This window comes from Panthera leo, chromosome C1 (genome assembly GCF_018350215.1).
Source record: "Panthera leo isolate Ple1 chromosome C1, P.leo_Ple1_pat1.1, whole genome shotgun sequence".
NCBI lineage: Eukaryota > Metazoa > Chordata > Mammalia > Carnivora > Felidae > Panthera > Panthera leo.
Window position 1 is genome coordinate 204563368 of NC_056686.1, and position 24433 is coordinate 204587800.

Consider the following 24433-nt stretch of genomic DNA (forward strand, 5'->3'; position numbering starts at 1 on the left):
TTATGTTTTTCATTTGGGACCATATGTGGCTCTTATTTTTAAAATATGTTCATCCAAAAATTAAGGGCTTAAAAAAAACTTCTTCTTGAGTCCTGGATTCCAAGATTAGATTCTATATATTCCATATACTTTACAATTTCCAAGGTGTCAAACCATTTGCCAAAGGTTTCCTTCATTTCTATCTACTATTTCCACAATAAAGGCAATGAGTAGTTGGATCAATAAATTAAGTGAATAAATAAGTTGATCACCCCATTCATAAATTTCTTACAGAATGCCACAAGCAACATTTTGGGCCAGACAATTCTATTGACTTTTCCTTAGTCTTATTTATTCTATACTATTACATAAAGCAAACAGCAAACCAAGCAATTGTAATCTCTTGGTTTGGGCCAGAAAAATAAATACATAAGAAAGACTGGGTTAAGAAAGAAACTAAAGGCAGATTAATACTTTCATTATCATGGCAAAATATTTATGAATGACAATATAATAATCACCGAGGAAGGAAATTTGGGTTGGTTTCTAATTTACCAAAGTCCTCCTTTCTTAGTTGTTACCGGGAAATCTATGAGCTGAAGACAGCCCTGAGGTGGCATTAAGGCCCCACACGTGCACTCAACTCATTTGATTCCAGAAAAGTGTTTGAAGGAAGGGACCTAGATTTCCATGTCTTCTTTCCTGCAGGTGAGTTAACCAACTGCAGCTGAATGCAGCCGCCAGCCATCCATTTGGTTATGATTTCACTCCTTCACCATCAACCCAGGCATCCACCTAGTTATACCTATTTCGATCCGATCACCGCTCCAAAGACCCCAAATCTGCACAAGAAACCCTTTCCGTCCAACGAGGGACGGAAACCTACCCTTCCTCTCTGCATTCTTTCAAACCTCATGTGGCTACATGTTTACACTGATTGGCCATAATGAATATAATTTTGTTAGGGGCTAACTAAAATACAAAGTGTTGTAAATTAAGAATGCATAATATTTCATTTTTAAGAAATCTCATCTTCTAAGCGTTAATGTCTTTAGCTTATCATAAATAAAACATCAAGGAAGATGCTTGCACATAAATCTTTGACCACATCTCTAATTCTTCTCCAAGATAGAACTTTCAAAAATAATTCTGTCAAATTCAGAAGAAATAAAAACGTTCCCACTTAATTTGAATTTTCTTTATTAAGAGAGATTAGGTGTCCTGCATATGTTAATTGACCATATGTATTTTTCCTCCTGTGAAATATCTATTTAATGTCCTTTGTTTCTTTTTTGGTTAAGTCTTAAGTTTTTAGTATGTCATTCAATTGCATGTTTATTTAGTAATTAAAAATATGGTTTGGGGAAGGGTAATTTACAAATGTATCATACATCACTTATTTGTTTCTGTAAAGCTCTCTCTTGAAGTTATCCTTTTTAAAATATCTCTAAAAAATTTCCGTTAAAATGCCATTTTGAGAACCACACCGAAGTTCTAAATACCAAAGGTAGTGTTACACTGCCACCTAGTGTTTCAAAGCGGAGCTGCCCAAAACATTCACGGAAGGTTTTCTCATATTCATCACATGCTGAAGACAGTAAACACAAAATGTCACCTTATGTCCTGAATCCAGAAAGGCTAGAAACTAATGTCAATGAATGCGAAAACTAAGCCTCCTATCGACTCAGGGACGAGGTATTGCTATATATACCCTCTATATTTAACATTTGTCTCCATTTACTTTAATTGCAATAAAAAGATCGCTGTTCTGAGAGTGAAAAAACTTGAGTTCTCACTCTAAGCTAACATGTAATTTTCTTTGAGAATCCACTGAGCCTCTTTGGGACTGAACCCTTCTAGAAAATGTGGGCAAAGCCAAAGGAAAGCTCTCCTCTCTCTCACCCTTCTCTGGAGGGGGCATATTAGTGCATCCTGGGGAAAACTGTGGGCTTCTGGGACTGCAGTTAGTTGGGTAAGGTCAGATTTGGCATTGGTCTCAAGCTTGGCCTCTTCCTTGTCATGATCTTGTCTTCCTGCCCTCCCACCCGCCCCAGAACTGGGGGGCACTTCTCAGATAGAAATGCTTGACCACCTGGCTTGGTGAGGGGGTTGGGGGGCAGGGGGGTGAGAGTAAAGTGGTATGAGAATTAAAGACCTGTTTTCACAATCAGCCTGTCTGTAATGACAGTGACAGTGGTCAAAGTCTTAACATCACACAGTATACAGTGCCCACATTGGACGTGCCCTACTCCTGACTGCTTTCTGATCTAGCTGAATTTCTCACCAGCCCCTTCCTGTCTTCTCTATGTTCTCTTCTTCCTTCCATAGGCTGTAAATATCCCCACCCCCACCTCAAGCAAGTCAACTGCTCTCCTTTTTTCATACTCTTGCCCTGGAAGGAATTACTTATTTACACATCTTAAACTCTCAGGGTTTGATTTAAAAAAAATCTTTAACTCCGGGGCAGAACTTTCACTTGAATGACCATTCATGTGTGTCCGGGTGCCTTCTGGAATTTGTGCCGTCCCACCATCCCTACGACCATCCTCCTTCTTCACCATGAATGATACAACACTCACAGATTCCTGTTTTTCCTACTCACTCCTTCCTTTCCATCCGCAAGGGGCTCGTCACGGCATGCTTGGATCATTATAATCCTATGTCTTTAGTCTTTTGTGCTTTTAACCCACATCGTCCCAGAAGCGGAAGCCTCCTTTTCCCCCACTGCAAAGCGACAGCATCATTTTCTACGCGTGCCTCAACACGATGAGGCGGTAAGCCCTGCTGGACTCCATCTTCCGTGTGTCTGACGCATTAGACGTTTCCAACACTGGCCTTGGTACGAGGATCCTAGCTGCCAGTCTTGACATCCCACCTCCAGATAGTCCAAATCCTCCTCTAAACCATCTTTCATGCTTTCTCCCCAGCCTAGTCCACCAGGATTTCTGTGTTCCAACTAGCCGTGTTTCCCCCCAAATCTCAGATCATTCCATCTAAAGCCCAGCTACTCAAACCGGTTTGTGAACCAGTAGCATTAGCAAGACCTGGGATCTTTTTGAAAATACGGACTCTTGGGCCCTTCCTAGACTTTCTGAATGAGAACCTAAATTTTAGTAAGATCTGTGGGAGATTCATACCCACGTTAAAGTTTGAGAAACACTGAATATACCGCCACCCCCACCTTCCTGTCTTTATCACTTTGCCTGTTTGTTTCCTTAATTGCACATTCACAATCTATAAATAGCTTGTTTGTTTCTATTTTTTTTTTTATTGTCTACCTCATCACATTTGGAATGGGACCTTCATGAGAGACAAGACCTCATCATATCCATCATCATATTGTTCTAGTAGGCACTTAATAAATAATTACTGAATGAATACATTCTGAATTCATTCCTTTATTCTCATTTTTAGATTGTCATATACACAGTCTATCTACCTTCTCTCCACCTTTTCAGATCTTATCCGTCCATCAAATCCAACCTTCTCTTAACATTCCAATCACATTGCCCCTCTGATCTCCTAGTCCCTACAGAATCGATTCAGATATCCAATCACATACTCACTTCAAATGTTTCTTGTGCAGAGGTCTTGTATCTCCAACTAGGATATAAACTGTAGGAGAGCAGAGTCTGTGCTTTATACTTTTTTGGTAGTTTTCAAGAGTTTGGCTGTAGGCTGGTGAATGCATTAATTCTACGTGAAAAGAAAAACGCACCAAGAGAGTTACAGAGAAGCTTAGAAAAAATGATCTGGGCAAATCTCTTCACAAGAAGTCTCTCCAGTGATTGGACTTTGGGTGGGTCCTATAGCAAGCTGGCATATGCTTTCCCATTATAATTGGGTAAATGTGTGTTATTTAATTCCCATAATTTAATCATATCCATTTCCAGTTGTATTTTACATTTTAATATTATTATATAGTCTCGTTGAGATTACCCTGAAATAATCTCTTATTGTGGAATGAAATTTGCATGTAGAGCCGTGTGTAGAGATTCTATGTTACATTCTTACTACAGTAAGATTCAGTTAGCATTAACTTAATTTAGGACACATGAGCTCCTAGCTTCCACTTTGGTTTTTTAATAAGATCCTCTTATTTTTTTTTTAATTTGAAAATTGGGCTAATCTTAATGATGCTGGGGTAGGAAGTCTTTATTTTAAGGGTTCTGATTTTATGATCATGTTAGTGAGATTTGAAAGTCCCAGTCCTATGTTACAGAAACTTCCTGCCCATTCTTACAGACTGTGTGCTGCCCACATCTCAAATCTGCTGAGAGGGCTGACTAATCAATTCACCAACCTTGATAAAATGCCTGGAAATGCCCTCCAGAATCACACAAAGTAATCATTCATATCATAGACACAATACAAGCTGGAAAAAGTTTCAAGCTTTAGATTAAATACTCTTCCTACACCAATTATCTAACTTTATTATGGTTTTCCATCTTCTTTTCTGTCTTCGAGGTGGCATTTAGCATAAAATACTCACATGCTCTCATGATACTAAATAGAAAATACCTTTATATTAAAAAAAGGAAATAGAAAATTGTCATGACTATTCAATCAAAGTAGTCACTGAAAGTGAGATGTAGGGTGAGTCTGAATTCTCCACCTATCCACAGATCACAAAGGCCCAAAACTGAGCAAAAGTCAGGGAAATAAATTGAGCCACACGACCTTCCTTTCCAATGGGTTTGATTTCTATCGAAGTCAGATGTAGCATTTCCCTTACTAATCACTTACCTGGAAAGGAGAGAATAGAAACATTATTATTTCCATCTGGACCCAGAAACTCAAATGAAATTCAGCAAAGAAAATGAAGTTAGTCATCCAAAGACTAGAAAAATTTCCCTTCTAAGCCTCTGAACCGAAACTCGGATTAGGTGAAGTTCGGATCAATCACTCATCTAATTACAACACACATTATAATTAGAAACTGGCCGGACTGGTTCAAGTTTCTTCAAGTCTGAAATGAGAGTGGTGCCCTTTTCTCTGGTTATCATCCATTTATTAAGTTGTATTGCTTATTAAAAAACCTCAGAAGCATCTTAAATAGCAGGGTTTGTTTTGGTTTGGTGTTTGCCCTGAGCAGCACGAATGACTGTCTTCTACTAGGCTTGGGGCAGTATTCTTGGAGACCTTATGCATGAAGGAGAAAAGAACCTGATTCACAGCTACACTTGCACCCCCTGCAGTGACCTGGGGTGTCTGTTCTAGGTTGGCTCATTTGTCTTTGTAGTATGCATACTTGATGTGTATTTTTCCCTTGGCTAGGCCAGGTTTTAAATTTAAGCTACTGACTACCAGGAAGGAAGGGGAAAGTTACATTTTCATTTGCACATTTCACACTTGAAAGAGGAACATTGCATAGCTGTCTAATAACATGAAGGATGGTCATTACAGAGCAAGGAAAAGTGGTTCCCCTAAAGGGAGAGAAAGGTTGAATTGGTGTTTCTAAAGAGCACAAAATTGCGGCTTTGCTTGTATAACACAGTGACCACTTTGTAAATTTTTTGTGTGTGTTTGTTTTGATGATTAGACTAAACTACCGCCTTCCTAGGTAGCGGGCCCCAAAAGGACAAACATAACTTGCAAATACTAGCTAGTTTACAATTTAATCTACAGTCCAAGAAGAATTCAGATTATCTGATTCCTTGTATTATGCTCTTTTCCCAAAGGGTACAATCAAAATTGCCATTTACAAAAATTATTTAAAGTCTTCAAATTTTAACTGATAATAAGCTACAAGTCTCCTAACTCCTCAGAGCACCCTTGGATCAAGTAGAGCGAAATTACAACTAAGATCCACCCCGCACCCTGCCACCGTCAAAAATGGACAAACTTTGAAGCAAGAAGACCTAGGAAACGGTTTATAAATCACATTATGAGGGGAACAGGTAGAACTTCCCCCACCTTCAAATTCAGGGCTCCATGGGTTTCTCAATGAGCAAGAGCCATAGGGAAGAGTTTTCCCAGTGCCCGTAAGAGTCTGAAATTCTGCCTTTACAAAAGTGCTCACTTGATCTTCTGTTGTTGGAGACACATCCACTTTACAACTAAATTATTCCTGTGGATCTGATCAGCATGAGCAAAGGGAAAATCCTCCCTGTTTTCTGCCTGAGACTTGGAACTATCAACTAAGAATGTTCTCTAGAGAGGAAAGAAATGGAAGAGAATGGGGAAAAATTCACCATCTGAGTTAAGCTTTTCTGTAATCCTTGCTTACATGACTCGATTTCCCAGAACAGAAGGAGTTAAAAACTAGTGAGGAATTACCCAGACAAGCAAGGATTACCTTGGTCAAGTCCAAGATCGTTTCATACATATGCACGTTTTCTCCTTCTCAGAAACTTAAAGACTCCCACAACCATACGAAAAGGACTCACGGCCCCAGAAGAATCAAACAAGAGACAAAATTGTTTGCCCCAAGAGACAAAATTGTTTGCCTCAAAACACAAAAATTTTAACTGATATTTTTAAATTGATTTGATTTGCGAAATTTGCAAAGGCTAATAAGTAAATTAGCTTTAACAGCTCTGATAGAGCCAAGACTTAATATGCCAGCCAGATGCCAGTAGACAACACCCCCACCTGTATCCAACCACATTTTCTAATTTAATCTATCATCCCCTTCCTCTCTCTCTCTCTCCTTCTCTCTCTTCCTCTCTCACTGCCCCATAGCACATCATGAAATATTGGACATAAGACACACAACGGCAGACGAAAGACTCATTTTCCTACAGCCGAAGAACACAATAGGCGTGTGCAATGCAAGGACCGACTGAGGATAAGCTCCAGGTAGTAATGATGGGGAGACAGACAGAAACGGATGCTCAAGAGGTGTCACTGGTCACTGTGGGCCAGTGCTGGCATGTGAGTGTCACAGTGGGCAGCACCAACGCAGTGAATAGAGAACAGGGACGAGGGTCTGGATTTAGTAGGACAAGACTAGCTGCAGGCAGAAAAAAAGGGAAGGATGGAAGAAGATGTGCCCTACATGAAACTTGCCATCTTTCCCTAATCACATCTTAGGGTCCTCAAGAGAATACAAGGAAAGGAAAGACCTGAAGTTCTTTCACGGAGCATATGGCCATGTCTCCCTCTCCTTACGGCATGGCCCACAGTCACTGCCTCCATGTCCTCCCCTCCCGTTCTCCGCTCTCCCTTCTCTTCTTCACAGGCTCTCCTCCTCATTCGCTGACACCGCTCTTGTCAAACCCACCCACCCATTCCCGGTGCTCACTCCAGGGCACAGTGTTTAGACCCCTTCCCTATGTGTGTTCGCTTTAAGAATAACCTCATTCAGTCCCACGGGCTTTGAATAGGCTGGTGCCTCCTCAATTTATTTTATTTTTTTCATATTTACTTTGGAGAGAGAGAGACGGAGTGTGAGCAGGGGAGGGGCAGAGAGAGAGAGAAAGAGAGGGAGGCACAGAACTCGAAGCAGCACAGAGCTGTCAGCACAGAGCCCGACGCGGGGCTCGAACCCACGAACCGCGAGATCATGAGCCAAAGTCGGCCGCTTTACCAACTGAGCCACCCAGGTGCCCCGGTGGCTGCTCAGTTAATTCAGCAGCCCCCCCCCCCCCAAATCTCCCCTGAACATCACATTCATATATCAAAATGCCTATCCACATCTCCGCTTGACTGAACATCTCAAAGTGAACGTGTCCCAGACCAAACTCTAGGTTTGGGGCCATATTCTTGGAGACCTTATGCGTGAAGGAGAAAAGAACCTGATTCACAGCTACACTTGCCCCAAACTACTGCTCCTGCAGTATTCCCTGCCCCAGAGTCTACTGTGCAGATGCTCAGCCAAAAACCTGAAGTTCTTCTTGAGGCTTATTTTCACGTCACACCTCGAATCAAACCTCTCAGTTCTACCGCTATCTGGAAACTTCCCACTTGCACTCGCCCCCAAGCTGCCATATTGCAACTGTCTCCCTATGTCCGCTCTCACCGTCACCCTCCTACAGACCGTTTCCCCCCACGGCAGCCTGAGGAATCCATTTGAATAATAATTCAAATCATGCCTCTTCTCTGGTCAGACCAATCATTCAGAATACAACCCAAAGTCCCTATCCTTGCCTGCAAATGCTTCATGCCCTGCCCCCCAACATCTTTTCCTATCTGGTCTCCTATTAACTTTTCACCAAGACCCACCCATGCTGGCCTCCTTGCTAATTAAAAAAAAAAAAAAAGCCAAGCACACCCCCAATTCAGAATTTACAGTTCTCATGCCTGAGATACTTTTCTTTCAAATCTCTGCATACCTTTGTCCTAGGACCCTTCAAGGTTATAGGATTTCACCCCATCAGAAAGGCCTTGCTTCATTCTCTACACAACAACGCACCTCCCATCTTCCTCTTCCCCCCTTTTTTCTTCTTCCTAGTACCTTCACCATTTGATACCTTAAATATCCACTTGTCTGTGATGAATGATTCTTCTTTGGTTTTCTCTTTTCAAGGCTAATTCTTTTTAATTTTTCTCTAAACCCAAGTTAGTTAACATACCGTGCAGTGGTGATTTCAGGAGTAGAATTTAATAATTCATCACTTACACACAACACCCAGTGCTCATCCCAACAGGTGCCATCCTTAATGGTCATCGCCCGTTTAGCCCATCGCCCCACCCAACACCCTTCTAGCAACCCTCAGTTTGTTGTGTGTATTTCAGAGTCTCTTATGGTTTGCCTCCCTCTGTTTTTTTTGTGATGGAGGGTACTTCTTCAACTAGAAGCTCACTAAGGACAAATAATTCTGTGGAGGTTATTGCTGTATCCTCCGCACCTAAGACTGAGTCGGGTCAACAGAAGTTTTACAGAGCGTAGCCGTGTGTTGCACGGATGGAAGCTATTGATCCAGCTGTTAATCAATCAACAAAACTGATCCTACCTTAACAAATCATTCCGGTGACCTCAGCTAGGATTCACAAATTGATGGGGCCCTGGAGATCCTCATTATATCCTTGTAGAGGGGAACAAGTTGGTTCCAGCTACAAATATAAGAGATAGAAAATACATTTGATAGGATTATACAAATAGAAAATAGTCTCCACTAAGGTACAAAGGCTACGATCGATCGTTAGAGATACCCTGATGGAGACTACCTAGCAATTGCCTAAGAGTGAAGGGAGAACATGAGCTCTCAGACTCCAAGGCCAAGTACTAACTGGCTTTGGGAACCTATAGAAACCTGGTGTTCCTTTTATGCTCCAAAGGTGACATTTCACACTCAAATGCCTACAGACTATTCAGGCAAAGCAAGAGATGGAGGAGGCCAGAGGGATAAACTGGAGGGTACAACCCCATCCAGAGAGGCCACTGTGTTCCTTGCTCCGGTGCGGTTCCAAGTGGGAACATTGGACCTGTGAGGATATTTGAAGCACAGGTGACAAAACTCCCTGGGTCTTGACTGTCCTTTTGACTCCTGGTTTTCTGGAGTGAGCTTGCTGTCGTCGCCTTAGTGTTAAAGGAGGGCCGCCTCCCCATCCCTTTGAGGCCAACACTATGGGATAATCACGAAAGGTCTGCCTGGGGCTTCTGCCAGTGGGTCACCCATTTGCAACCTTGACTTTAAAGCATTAGGTGTTCACCATTGCGTTAGAAACACCATTATGTCAGGGCAACTGGGTGGGTCAGGTCATGATCTGACTTTGGGCTCTGTGCTGACAGCTCAGAGCCTGGAGCCTGCTTCAGATTTTGTGTCTCCCTTTCTCTCTGACCCTCTCCCACTTGCACGTGTGCTCTCTCTCTCTCTCTCTCTCAAATAACCATTTAGAAAAAAAAGGAAAAGAAACACTGTTATATCCCAACCAGTGTTGAAATGCGTCATAAATAACCTTGTTATTCTAACATTTGCTAATTATTTCTTTTTAATGAATTTGGTTGTTCCATTTGTGCTGACGCTTGTATTGTTATGTACTTGCATCCCTAGAGGCCTTTGAACTGGAGGTAAAAGGGTGGAGTTAACATACAGAAGAAATTAGAAATATCCTCTCTAATGTATGTGCTGTAGGCTAACATCATTTTTTTATGTCTACCACGATAGAAAAAAAAAAAAAAAGGTTGAGAACAGTTGCTTTAAAATTGCCCCTGTAAGAGCATATAATATTTTCCATTAAATTGGGACTAAAATTTTTAATTATATATAAATTTAGTCCCATTAAAATAGAAAAGAATATCTTGGCAGGAAGTCAAGCCAGAACACTTAGTCCTAACTATAAGGTCCCTGAAAAAAACATTCCTTAATACTTTTCCAACTTTACCTCCCACTCTAGGCCTTTGATTTCAGCCACCAACTCCCACATTGTACCTTTCGCATTTTTACATCCAAGCCCTAGCCCATAATATACTTCACTCCTGGTATCCATTTCCCCCTCTTCCCTCCTCTTATTTCAATCTTAACCAGCCTTAAGCTAAAGTGACTTTCATTTGATACATAACCCCCTCCTTCAGCATTATAACCCTAAAGTGATTTGTCCTTTCTTAGCTATTCTAAGATTATACTATCAAGCATTTATTATATAGCCTTATATCAGCAGCTGTCTCTTCATGATGGGACACAGTAGGCTAAATGTGTTTCCCAAACAATGCAACAGATAGACTTCTTCAGATGCTGCTGGAGCCTTACTCAGAGCTCCTTGAACGACCCTAGAGGTCACTTTTAGCTTGATGAAGAGTTCTCATATATGCTAACAGTTTCTGATGCCCAGAACCTGAATCCCTGCCTGCCCCCAGCTGTGTTCCCAGCCCACGGACACAATGGGCCAGAAATGCCAATGAGTTAAAACCCTCAGGGGCAGCCCTCAATCAGTGAAGGATGAGAGTTGGTGAGTCAATACCCCAGCTTCTTCGCTCTTGGTGGGAGGATCCTGAGGCATGTTCTACATAGTTCCTCAGAAGATTCTTAACATGATGGTGCCCTAGGGATAAATCTGTTTGGTGACCACCCTTCCTTTCCTCCTCATGTTTCCTGGGATCCCCTCACAAACAAACTACTAGTATCTAAATCCTTATCTGAGGATCTGCTTTTTGGAGAACCTAAGCTAAGACATTCCCTGACTAGATTTTCACTTCTTAGAAACAGGTCCCCTGTCTTATTGCCCTGTACACAACCTGGCATGGACTCTTGAATAACAGAGATACTTAATAACTATCTAGAAACTGTTGGTCAAGAGCATACTCTTATGCTATAGCATACTTCAACGAAAATTGAAAAGGATTTCAACACTTTTGTTCTCGTCTTCCCCCTCCTTCATGTGAAGACACCAATATAGTACCCATAAAAAAGAGCCAGGACTAGACAAGTTTATGACCCATTTGCCTCCCAGCCTCAGGCTTCAGAAGGAAGATTTCAATATGAGAGGCCCTATATGGACCATGGTCTCTAAGACAAATCATGTGTTAGTAAATCACCCTTTAATGAATATTTTTAAAAATTTTTTAATGTTTATTTTTGAGAGGAAGGGAGAGGCAGAGAGAGATAGGGAGACACAGAATCCGAAGCAGGCTCCAGACTCCGAGCTTTCAGCACAGAGCCCAATGCAGGGCTTGAACTCATGAACCATGAGATCACGACCTGAGCCGAAGTCTGCTCAGACGCTCAACCGACTGAGCCACCCACGTGCCCCCCACCCTTTAATGAATATTTAAGTCAATGTTTATAACACCTCAGGGTCCCATGTTCAATTTTTTTTTAACTCTGAGATGATGGGCCTTAGGCCTTTTGAATGAATTCCAAACATAAAGAAGCAGATTCGTAAAGGAATTTTTTGAGAACTGAAGAACACTAATGAATTACTTAGTATTCATTTTGACCGGCAATAACAGAAAAGCCAAAATAAACCAGATAATATTTGTATCTTTCTCTCACGAAAGTTGGCACTGGGTGGGTGGCCCAGGGCGGCTTTGGCATTCGGTAGTGCCAGGGATCCAGTTTCCTTCTCTCTTGTTGCCCCTCAGTCCGTGGTTCCATTCCCTAGATCACCTCTGTGTAAGATGGTTGCCATAGCTCCAGCTATCATATCCACATTCCAGCTGGCAGAATGGACAAAATCAGAGGAGAAAGAAACGTTGCCTCCCTGTAAGGGCACTTTCCAGAAGTTCAACAACCTGTTTCAGTATACACATCATTGACTGGAATTTAGTCCCCTGGCAGTCCTTAGCTGGAAGGGAAGCAGCAGAGGCCAAGCTCCAAGGTAGAGGTTATATCATTTCTACAGAATGGGAGAATGGACATTGAGGGACACCTGGCTACCTCTGCCAGAACCGATATGTCACCAAAAGCTGCTCAGATTTGAATCTGAGGCTAGAAGATAGGATAGGTACAATTATTGTGCAAATGCCTATTTACCTATTATTGACCCACTAACAATTTCACAGTCACAGGATGGGGAGGTGGGGGCGGGGGCGGGGAGTGACGTAGGATTTCAAAATGTCGATGACCTAAATTTAATTTAAGCTCATATTGGAATGTCACGTACATGCTTCTTTTGATGAAGTCAGTCACTAAAGAAGGATATCAAAACTAGGAATGATCAGAAGAGAGTCCCGTGTGACTTACGGGAAGATAAGCTGGGTACAGTGCTAGCAGAATTATCTAGAGCCTCCAAAAAAGAAGAAACAAAACAAAACTTCAGAACTGTAAGTCATATACTGGGGTTCTACTGGGCCAGAGGATAATATTCTGAGGGACTTGAAGACTCATAGGCATTCAAGTCAGCTCACAAACCAGGCAGGGACCCCAGAACCTTACCATCTACAAATGGATAGATGGTACCATAGTTTGTATCTGTCCCTTCTGTCATGCTACGCCTGGATCCCATACTGAAATCAGCATACATTGCAAGGATTCTACCCCTCCTTATGTTATGGAACACCAGCACCTTAGCACAGGGGAACCAGGATTATCACTCTGGGCAAAGCTGCAGACTTTGAAAAAGGACACACAGGGAGTGCAAGAGGGCAGGCTTGTAATGGAGAAGCTTGAAGGGCCTTTGGAAAATCAGACAGAAACCATATTACTGGTCACCATGTTGGTCCTGGAATCCTTTTATGAAGGGGTCCTGTGAGCACTGGACCATAAAAGCTAGGCTGGATCATTCAAGTTCCCTCTGACCTATGAAGTGAAGTGGCACATGACCCAGACTCTCACGGAACATCAGTTTTACAAAGTGGTAAGTTACCTACGTGTCCCCTTGGTGAAATTCTATAGAAAGAAACAAGATAATAGGCACTGAATAATTCTGTTAAATGGTCATCTGTTGTTTTAAGAGAACTGCGAAAGTGGTAACTTTTAACAACAACAACAAAAAAAGGACGATCATTGGCAAATGACTAGTGAACAAGTTTTATTCTTTTTCTCTCTTTGCAGTTTTGCTTGGTCAGCCTATCACACACCAACCAGTTTGAGCTGCATCAGACTTTATGGGTTTTTCCTTCCTTTTAATTAACTTTAAGATCTTATTAGCCCAATTATTAGCAATATGTTACAAGGCACCAAGACTGCAGCTGTGAACGTGTCTTTATTAAAAAGGCACTGCCATGACTTAAGAAACTTTCGGCATTATTATAAACTCTATCAAGGCGAGAGAGATAATTCAGTTTGCAAATTGGTCCCAATTCAAACTGGGCAAGGGAATGCAAATTAGGTTTGAATTAATGTGCTCCCCCCTCCCACTCTACCCTCAAAACATCTAATTTCTATTAGCAATTGGCATCAGTAGACTTTACACTGGCACTTGGAAAGGGGTACCAACTCATAAAATAAGAACCAGAGGTGTGATGTTATTTTAACTTAAGAATGGATGTATGAAGAAGGAAGAGAAATGGGCCTATACATTTCTCATCCTTCCTAAGGGACACGTAAATCACCCTAAGTTTTACCCGGCTTGAAGGGCTAGAATATAGTAAACTATTCTCTGCTTTACAAACCAGGCAGTTCTAAGAGGATCAAGAATGAATTCGTCACAGACTTGGCCCCACGGAACATTCTAAATATAGAAGCAGCTTGTCTTTGTCCACAGCTTTTCTCTTCTAACAGCTTCACCAAGGACTCAAACAGCAGGTTCCTTTATTAAGAATGGAACGAATATCTTCAGGTGCAGAATAGTTTAAAGGCCTTTTCCAGGCAAAAGTAAAAGAAAATGCTAAACTAGCGACCTCTAGGGATCTGTACGTTCTACCCCAGGTTCGCAGACTGTCTGATACAAAAACTAAGACCACAGGACCGCAGCTCTTTCACACCTCTTGTATGGTATTCCAGAGCTTCTCAAACATGAGGATGCTTTGAGCCACTTGGAATCTTTTGGAAAATACAGATTCCCTGGTCCTACCCTCCAAAGATGCTGACTCGGCACATCTTGGGTGCAACACGGGGATTCTCGTGGCACTGGAATGTTCGGTGATTCTGAGCAGAGAGTCTTTGGATCATACTTCTCTTTAGAAGAGAAGTGAATCACAATCCTCTTTTTTTCTGTGACCTGGCCCTGGTCAAGGAAAAGAATACGCAAATAAACGACTTCTCTTCTTTGGTTCCACTGGAAGTGGGCAATTTGGTAATTATCAAAAAAAAAAAAATCATAACAAATATAAATAACACAAAGTCAGATAGACCTTCCACGCCCAATAATTTACTTTTAAAATTTTACTCCATGTGGGTGAGTTCAGCAAAATAGCTAAGAAGCACATTTCATACTTATAAAGCCATTGGACAACACTGTTCTGAGCCATTGGAACAATACGTCAAGTATCACCTACTAGCAAGAAATAGCTACAAAAAGGAAGTAAAACTCTGTTCGCTTTTTATATTAGTCGAGAAAAATGAGACACCTTCGTTTTCGTTGTTCTTTGTGTATTTCAGGATTGTTATAGTGCCTCCTGTAAGTGAACTCACACCTTTACCACAGAGTTTCTTGACCTTGGCGCCGTTGACATCTGGGGCAGGATAATTCTGTGTGGTTGGGGGCCATCCTGTACCACTGTAGGATGTTTAACGGCATCCCTGGCCTCTACCCAAAAGATGCAGAAGTACCTCCTCCCCACTTATGACAACCAAAACTTCCCCATATTACCAAATGTCCCCTGGCAGTAAAAACAACCCCGCTTAAGAACTGTTATTGTACTGGTATTGCGTAATATCATGTTACGCTTATCAAGTGCTTACGTGCACATTATTCTAATGGGTGGGGCCAATGCTACCACTGCAAATACAGCTAACGTTTACCACGTGCCAAGCACTGTGATTTTTAAAAAAGAAAACACAAAGCACCTTATATAGCTGATCTTGTTTAATCATCCTTTTTAACCCTTTTCACAGACGAAGACGCTCAGGCCAAAAGACTTGCCCAAAGTGGTAAAGCAGTGGAGCAGAGTTTCACGTCCGGTAACGTCACTCCAGAGCCCACATGTTTAATCTCCACTCTTGATGAAGCGAAACTGATGACGTCTGCGACCCCTCACAGTTTTCATTCCAAAACAGGCAACACTAACAAAGGCGTTCACACAAAAAAATCAACACCAAGCACAGAGACAGCTGCTCAACAAATACAAGGACACAAAACTCTGCCAACGAGTGGCATTACAATAAACCTCATTAATTCTGATTCATCCATTTAGAGCTTGCCGTAGTTCAAGGGGGAGCTGGGCTAGCACTGACCTTTTCACTGTGTGCAAAAGAAGTATCTGTGAAATGATAGCAGACATAGGGTTCCCAAGGGAGTGCTTCAGGACTGGAAAACACACAAACACCACTATACGTTCCAGTCACCATCTATGCAGAGACCAACACTGCTTAGATGCTAAATGCCAGGAGCTCGTCTAATTATTGAAGTAGGTCCTCAACTGGACTGCACGTGGCCTATCTACAGTGACGGTATTCACTCAAAATTGATAAAATTGCCTATCTTTAACAACAGTTTTCAGATACACTCTGATACCATTTGGGATCTCCCTCTCCTGGGCCTAGGGACTGCTGATCTCTTTCGGGGACTGGCACAAATGGTTGTCAACACAACTGGCACAGAAAGTCATCACAAATGGATCAGGATTGGCCCTCAAGATGATGCTATTTACCCTTCCTGCCTTGGCACATCGGAACAAACAACGTTTTGAATTTGTTTTGTACATAGTCATATCCTAGACATCTTGAAAATCGAGGCATTTATTGTGTCTCAGATATTGGGTTAAATGCTGGAGATACAGAGATGAGGTAAACACCGTTTCTCCCCTCAACAAGTTTACAAACTACTAGGAGATATGGAGAGGGGCCTAGATGGTTCCAGTACGTGTGCAGGTGAAATACACACAGAAGGAATGATTAAAGAGGAAGACTTCCTGAAGAGGGTGGCTCTTGGATGATGGCTGCACAAGGACGAAGAGGAAACATCTCACAACAGTAAACGTGATTATCTGTGGTGATAGGATGCTGGGGAATTTTCATTTTCTTTTTAATGCTCTTTTGTATTTACCAAAATTTATCAGTGAAAATAGATTTCTGGCATAACTGGGAAAATGCATGGAAGAGTAAATGACAGGCAAATGGGAAGAAAGTATAATCTACCCTTTCTAGGAACCTTGCTGTGTGAGGGAAGAAAGGAAATAATAGAGCCAGTACTGGGTGATGTGGGGTCCAGAAAGGGGCTTTTTCCTTTTGTCTTCGTTTTTAATTATTATTTATTTACTTATTGGCTTATTTGCGAGAGAGAGAGTGGGGGTGGGCCAGAGGGCAAGCGGAAGAGAGAGAGAATCCCAAGCAGGCTCCATGCTGTCAGCACAGAGCCTGATGTAGGGCTAGATCTCACAAACCATGAGATCATGACCTGACCAGAAATCAAGAGTCAGAGGCTTAACTGACTAAGCCTCCCAAGTGCCCCTCTTTTGTCTTCTGTTTAAGCTGAACGTGAGTTGAGCATACTTACAAACTCTAGGAAAAAATGGCAGTTGAAAATACAAAAGGAAGGACGGGTAAGCAGATGGAACAGACAAAATGAGACCTCTGCTCTAGTCCCGGAAGATACAGGAATCTACATGCTCAAAAGAGCAATTTGGAGAGATTACCATCAGTTATGAGAAATGGCGTCTCTAAAGAAAGAGGTGGGAGTGGGGAGACTTACATAGAGGGTGAGACACTGATCGGGACCTCTGTCTGCTCCCTTGAGGTCACTGAACATAGGAGGACTGCAGCAGAAAGGCTACCCACTATAAAGTTACTAAAGTCTGCAGAATCTAGTTCAAAGGAGGCCCCCTTGAGATTCCCACCTGCCATGGAGTGAGGGATGCTGACCCAGCTGACAGTTTTACCATGAAAGCTAGCAGACAAATCCCACAAATCTGGCAAAAGACAGCAATTCATGAAGCAAGACTTCCTTTCCCCCTCAAGTGGGTGAGGATACTTCCCTCCCCAGTGCCAGGGAAGGGAGTACCCACAAACATCATTACTCATTCTCACGTGTATCTGCAAGAAGAGGACTTAGCATTTTTCTACTTGATTGGACATTTACTCAACACCAGGCTTAGATCTCCAGTCCTGGTACTATGGAAGAGAGGGGAAGAGCACGGGGCAAGATGGTGTTGGCGTACGAGGGATCTGGGATCAGTTTGTCAAAGCCCAATTCACAGGTGACAGCCCTAATCTCCAGAACTGGACAAATGGGGTACCCTTGATGAGAACCACCACAACCTGGGCCAAAGGCTCGAGTGAACCAGAGAGGGCGGCCAACACAGGCTTCAGAGGAAAGATAGGCTGAGCTTGACGAGCAACCACCAAAACCCAGAGAAACTGCTAGAAGCTGAGTTTCTCTTCCATGAATCTCTCAGGACCTGCACCAATCCACCATGAGCCTATGGACTCATAAGCATGAGTCATATTAGCGGCGATCACCATCCCCTTCCCTTCTCTCCTCCCCAACACCAGAGAAGAAAAAGAAGGGGCAGGGGGGGCAAGAAGCAAGAGACCACTCACCATCTTCACTCCCAGGCTGGCTACTGTAACCACAAAGCTGGCCTTCGCTGCTAAAGCAGGGGAAAGTGTTGTAGGTTGACTAGAATTAAGTTTTAATATCTGAGAACAGACTTTTAATAACTGAATAGGATTAGACATATCGAATCATACTAATTTGAACTTAGAGGTACCTTCTACCCAGTGAGAAAGGGTGGATTTTACAAAACCTGGCAGAGGCAATTATTAGGGGCAGAGAAAATATTTCATGCTTCACCTTGTGGTTTGGACTCTTTTGAACTAATTATATACATATATGAATATATCTATATACACATTTGTGTTTTTTAAGTCATTATTTTAATGACCAACAAGGATGCTATGAAAGAACATCTGTATAGTTTTAATACTGATTAATTCTGTCACTTTGTTTATAGTGTTCTTGGAAAGAGATAAGATGACGAGGGGAATCGAATCAGAATTTAACCCTTGTCTGCAAGTAGAACCCTCTTAGAAGCAAGATAGACATTTCTCAAAACCTAACAAGAACAGGAGACATTTTCCCTTCTTTTATTCATAGGATGACTAAAAGGCACTTGGATACCTGCCCAGAGGTCTGGCTTGCTCTCTGAAGCTGGAATCACTTGGCTGTTGGATTGCCGAGCCCTGACTGCCTGGCCTCCCAGTAAGCCGCTCTGGGGCCTCAGAACACGGCCACCTGCTTCTGGACTGTTCTCCTGTTGGATCAGTCTCCCTGCTTTAGGGCTCTTTCCTTTGTCCTGTCCTTTACCCTTCTCCCAAGGTCATCCTCCTAGCACAAAAGCCTACTGAAACCATTTTCCTGTTAGAAATCCTCAGGGACTTTCCATTGCCCCCACGGCTGTTTGCAACATGGGACCCGCCTGACCTTCCAGAGGCATCCCTGCCCTGTTTCCTGTCTCACCCAGCACTCGCCACTTGTCTCAGCGTCCATGTGGCAGCCACATTGAAGTCCTGCTTTTCCCTAAACACAAGATTTTTATGCCTTTGTGTCTTGGCATATGATCACCCAACTCCAGACGTTGCTGGCTAAACCTACCCTCCTGAACCCTGTCAGAATGTCATCCCCATTGAGGGAGACCTTCCCTTCCCCCCGACACCGAGCCAGTCATGGCCTTCCCTGTAGTCTTCTACTGTGCTGGAAGTCCCGTGATGTACTTGGCGGATAGTGCGATGCGATGGTTGGAGTCCAACACCTGACTCGTAACACCTGCTTTCCCTTCAGTAATGAATGTGCACTTGTAAATTAAGATAAGGAAGCCAAACATAGACAGTGCTGAGATCTGACACACGGTGGGAGACAGCCAGCAGCCTGGAGGTGCGGGGGTAGGAGCCACAAGTGACAGGGCCTCCGGGGCACAAGTGTGTGTTTCCTGGGAACAGGGAGGCTCCTGGCTGGAGTGGGCGAGGAGAGTGGGCGATGGTCTGGCAAAGGTAGGCAAGGCCACACCCTGCACAGCCTGCTGGACCACGATCTCATCTTTAGCTCGAGAACAGCCGAGAGGCATGGAAGAGTTTTATGACTGGGGAGCGACCTGATTCTATTTGCATTTTCAGAAATGTCTAGCTTCAGTGTGAAGGGTAGACAGGACTGAGGCCAGGATGTGGGGAGGCCTTTTAGGGGGCTAATCTGAACGGGAAACAAATACAGGGAGCTTGGACAGGGGAGAGACAAAGCACATGGGAGAATTTGGGTAGATTCAAATTTAAATTCTTCCCAGAACTCCTAAGAACCAAACGGATTAAGTACTCCCATTAAATACTCAGGTAGCATTAAAAAACTAAAAAAGGCATCCCCTTAAAATTATGGTTGCTCTAGACAGCTTATCATAAAATGGATTTGGTTAAATTTTACTATTGAGGAGAAAAGCAAAGGATGAAATTATACATGTATAATATAGTAGAAACAGTAAAACTATCTCTTTCAAGCTAGCTTGTTAAAAGAGCATTTGTTACCTTAGAAAGCTCCAAGGAGGCTCTGAAACACAAAAATAAAAGTTAACAAAATTTTAAGAGACAATCATTATCTTATTTTATAACATTTTTTTTCTTTTAGAGAGAGAGAGAGAGAGAGAAAGAGAGCAAGCAGGGAAGAGGGACAGAGGGAGAGAGAGAGAATCTCAAGCAGGTTCCATGTTCAGCTCAGAGCTGGACACAGGGCTCAATCCCAGGACCCTGAGATCATGACCTGAATGGAAATCAATAGAAGCCAGCTCCAATGAGTGAGCCACCCAGGTGCCCCTTATAGCTTTTTGAGATATACTCTACATACCATACAATTAGTCCATTTCATTTACAAAACTTCATTCATTTAACGTTTTTTTTTTTTGTATTTTCACTGAGTTGTGTATCTCATCACCAGTATCTAATTCTAGAACATTTTCATACTCCAAAAAGAAACCCATTACCCATGACTAGTCACTGTTAATTTCTTCCCAACCACCTCAGCCCTAGACAAACACTAATCTTTACTACCTATTCTGGACATTTCATATAATCAGAATCATACAATACGTGACCGTCTGTGACTAGCTTCTTTCTCTTAGCATAATGTTTTCGAAGCCCATCCGTGTTGACACATGTATCCGTACTCCATTCCTTTCTAACATCAGGCAATGTTCCCTTGCAAAAGTAAACGACATTTTGTTTCTCCATTCATCCATTGATCGACATCAGCATGGTTTCCACTTTTTTGGCTATTATGAACGATGCTGGTATGAACATTCGTGTACAAGTTGAGGGAACATACATCTGCATTTCTCTTGGCAATATACCTGGACACCTTAAATCCTGTATTTAATCACTGAGGAACTGCCCAGCTGTTTCCCAAAGCAGCTGCCCCGTTTTCATTGTCTTCAGCTGTGTGTAAGCATAGACTGATCTTCCCACATCCTCATCAACTCCTGTTACTGTCCGTCCTTTGGATTCCAGCTCTCCCGGTGGGTGTGAACTGGTATCTCATTGTGGTTCTGATTTGTGTTTCCCTGGTGGCTACAGATTCCGAGTATCTTTTCAAGCACTAACAGTCCACTTGCACATCTGCTTTGGAGAAATATTTATTCCTCCATTTGGAGAAACGCCTGTCTCCTGGGCCTGTTTTAAAATGTGACTAGTTGTCTTTTTATTGTCGAGTTAAAGACTCATTTATGGATTCTAGGTACAAGTCCCTTACCAGTTATATGCTTCACCAGCATTTTCTCCCATTCTGTGGGTTGCCTTTTCACTTTCTGGATGGTGTGTTCTTAATTTTTTTTAAATTTATCATCATATCTGATTTATCTCTTTTTAATTTTTTTAATGTTTGTTTATTTTTGAGAGAGAGAGAGAGAGAGACAGAGTGTGAGCGGGAGAGGGTCAGAGAGAGAGGGAGACACAGAATCCCAAGCAGGCTCCAGGCTCTGAGCTGTCAGCCCAGAGCCAGACATGGGGCTCGAACCCATGAACGGGGAGATCACGACCTCAGCCAAAGTTGGACGCCCAACCAACTGAGCCGTCCAGGCACCCCATGATTTATCTTTTTCTTCTGTGGCTCTATTTTACTATCTTTTAGAAAAGAACGATTTTTATGAAACTATGGGATTATTCAACAGAGTTGTATTTAAGACACCCTTATATCTTTCTCCTACCAACAAGAAGACAACCTAAGAGCCATTTTTCCTCAAGATTTCGGAGTCATTTTCTCCAACACTTGGATTGCCTCCTCAAAGCTAAAAGACTATAAGCAATGCCAGCCAGCTCTATCTTTAGCAAAGGCAATTAAGCAGCCTGTCTCAGGCTTATCAGCTCTATGTCATTTTATTAGCCAAAGCAATTAGAAGAACTTATCATTTTTTAAAATCACATAATTATTGACTATCGCAACCCCTGTTACTGAGAAAGGTGATGATATGTACACTGCTCAGAGGTAAAATGGAAATAAAGAGTGAAAAAGAGAGCCTGAACGATAAAGGTGAGAAGAGAAAAGAAACATAAATTACAATTAGAGTGAAGCACTGTGGAACCGTAATGCATTTTTTAAGACCCTTTCAGTCAAATTAATGAAAACGAAAGAGGCTCAATATTTGCATTGGTAGAATTTTGATTTAAAGAGTACAATTATTTCTTTTAATGAAATCTCCCACCTGTTCATTTTCACTGAAAAGCTTTTAGGGGGCCAAGGAAAATGTTTTCAAGATTTTACTTATAAAATAATTAATAAATAGCACAGGCTGCGAGCATGTGTCTAAAAAAGCATGCAACACACCTTCATTTTGATCATCTCAAAATCGGCACGTTCCTCAAGGGCTGGGCTCCTAAACTGTGAGTCTTTGGGGCCCCAGGGCTCAACATGTGTTTGCGCTGGGAAGGCGCTCAAAGACGGAAACTCCTTCATGGAATTCAGCTGTCTGACAAAGTGTCCTGAATAAGCTCAAAGGTCATATGTGCCTCCATGAGTTCATTTAAGGGCATTTCTTCTCGGTGTTACATTTAATAGCCCAGGTTATTCTGGACGTGGGCTTTTCCCACTCAAGTTTTCGCTGAACGCCATTGCGAAAACACTTGTTCACGTCAGTTTTATTTTACTGAGAAATAAAGCAGATTCACCAGCAGGATTAACCTATTTGGTTTGATTTGGAGGGCATCAGTGGAACTGTGCTCTGGGCCCAACCGTGCCATCCTGCCTCTGTCTGCTTCCAAGCATGAGCTTCCCTCCCAAGTGTCTTCCAGCAGGAGGCAGGGATCACACCATCCAGGGAGACTGGCACGGCCCCCAAGTGATCCATACACCTGTTCCAGATAACTCTTCTCTTTCTTCCTGCCCTTCCATTGTCTGTGCCTGCTTACATTCGGATCAGCTCATTCCCTGTCTTCACATCCACTCCTGCCTGGGGATCAAGGCCATGAACTCCGGATGGTCTTGTTCTGCCCTCTTCCAGCTCTGCCCCATCGGCCTAGCATAGAGAGTGCACTATCGTGCCCGCTCAGAGCCTGGAGCCACCCCTACCCCCACCGACATAATAATATTATATATATATAATATATATTATATATTATATAATAATAAATATATTAACTTAATGTTAATATGTCTTATTATGTCCCTGTGTCATGCTAGGTACTTTTTTAGACCCTGGGGGTCAGCGGCAAACTGGACAGATGAGGTCCTGCTTTTAAGGAGCTTACACTCCAACAAAAGAAGATAAGTAATGTCTAGTGACCCAATGTATGCATTCATTTACTCACTCAACAAATACCAACTATCAAATTCTGTCCTCAGCACTAGAGACTGTGAGCAAAACAGAAAACAAAAAAACCAAACAAACATGCAAACAAAACCAAAATAGCCTCATAGGGTCTATGTTACAACTTCAAATATTATTAAAAGTAACGAAAGAAAGGAGCACCTGGGTGGCTCAGTCAGTTAAGCGTCCTACTCTTGTGTTTGGCTCAGGTCATGATTTCGTGGTTTGTGAGTCTGAGCCCTGCATCGGGCTCTGTCTCTGTGCCAACAGGGCGGAACCTGTTTGGGATTTTCTCTCTCTCCCTCTCTCTCTGCCCCTTCCCCACCCTCTCAAAACTGAATCAATAAATACTTTACTTTTAAAGAAGTAAATAAAGAGATAAAAAAGGGAGTTCCCAGGGAGTAACACTTGAGAGACCCTGCCCCCATAGAAGAAGCTGTCAGGAAGATGTCCCGGTGGGATCTATAGGATGAGAAGAGCCAAGAATGTAAAAAGCCAGGAAAAGAAAAGAGCTTCCTAGGGAAGGAAGACCAAGGCGTAAATGCTAGAAGGAGAGAACCCGGGGTATTCACGGAACAGAGGAAATCATACCTGGCTGGAGCATCATAAAACAGATGGTGAGTGTTGCTATACAGTCGACAGGAGGCAACAGAGGGGTGTTTTTTTACTCATAGTGCGTTAGAGCTAAGTCCCCACTTCCCTTACTCTCTGAAGATGTAGGGGAGGGGACATTGAACGATCACAGCAGGAAAATAGCAGCTGTGAAAGGAGGGCTTCCCCGAGTCGGGCCCGTGTCTATAAGCTGTGCACTCAGGCTTGGGAGTCCTCAGCAGCAAAGTGAGAGGTGCATCGGGTCCACAGCCCACCCCCAAGGGTCTACTGCTGCCAGTGGATAAGCTAGTGCATCACGCAATATACATCTCCACCCAGCAAGTCTCTGGATGAGCCTGGACACGGTCTGCAGTCTGTAACTACCGACTGACAGACTTCAGGTTAAGAAACACTGGCTCTAGGGAGAAACCAACCTACCGGCTTGTCTGTGTGCCAGACACGGACTCAATACTTCCTGCCACTTCCCTCGCTCAAATGAAGTCTCACAAATCAGTGACGGAGGTATCATTATCTTCCTTTAGCAGAAGAGACCAGGGCTCAAAAAGAGAAGCACACTGCCCCAGATCACATGTTGATAAACAGTGGATCTCCTGGCAGGACCTGATGCCACCTGCCTCAGCAAACAGAACATGGTCACTGGCC

General features: G+C 42.7%; 1 long non-coding RNA gene across 1 annotated transcript in view; it reads right to left on the minus strand.

Moving 5' to 3' along the window:
• Nucleotides 1-24433, minus strand: part of LOC122228312 — a 49907-nt gene that overhangs the window by 16734 nt on the left and 8740 nt on the right. The window contains exons 2-4 of the long non-coding RNA XR_006206521.1: nt 19914-19935; nt 8877-8976; nt 3546-3675 (exon numbers count right to left, since the gene is read on the minus strand). This is a non-coding gene — a long non-coding RNA (uncharacterized LOC122228312). The remainder of the gene's footprint in view (nt 1-3545; nt 3676-8876; nt 8977-19913; nt 19936-24433) is intronic.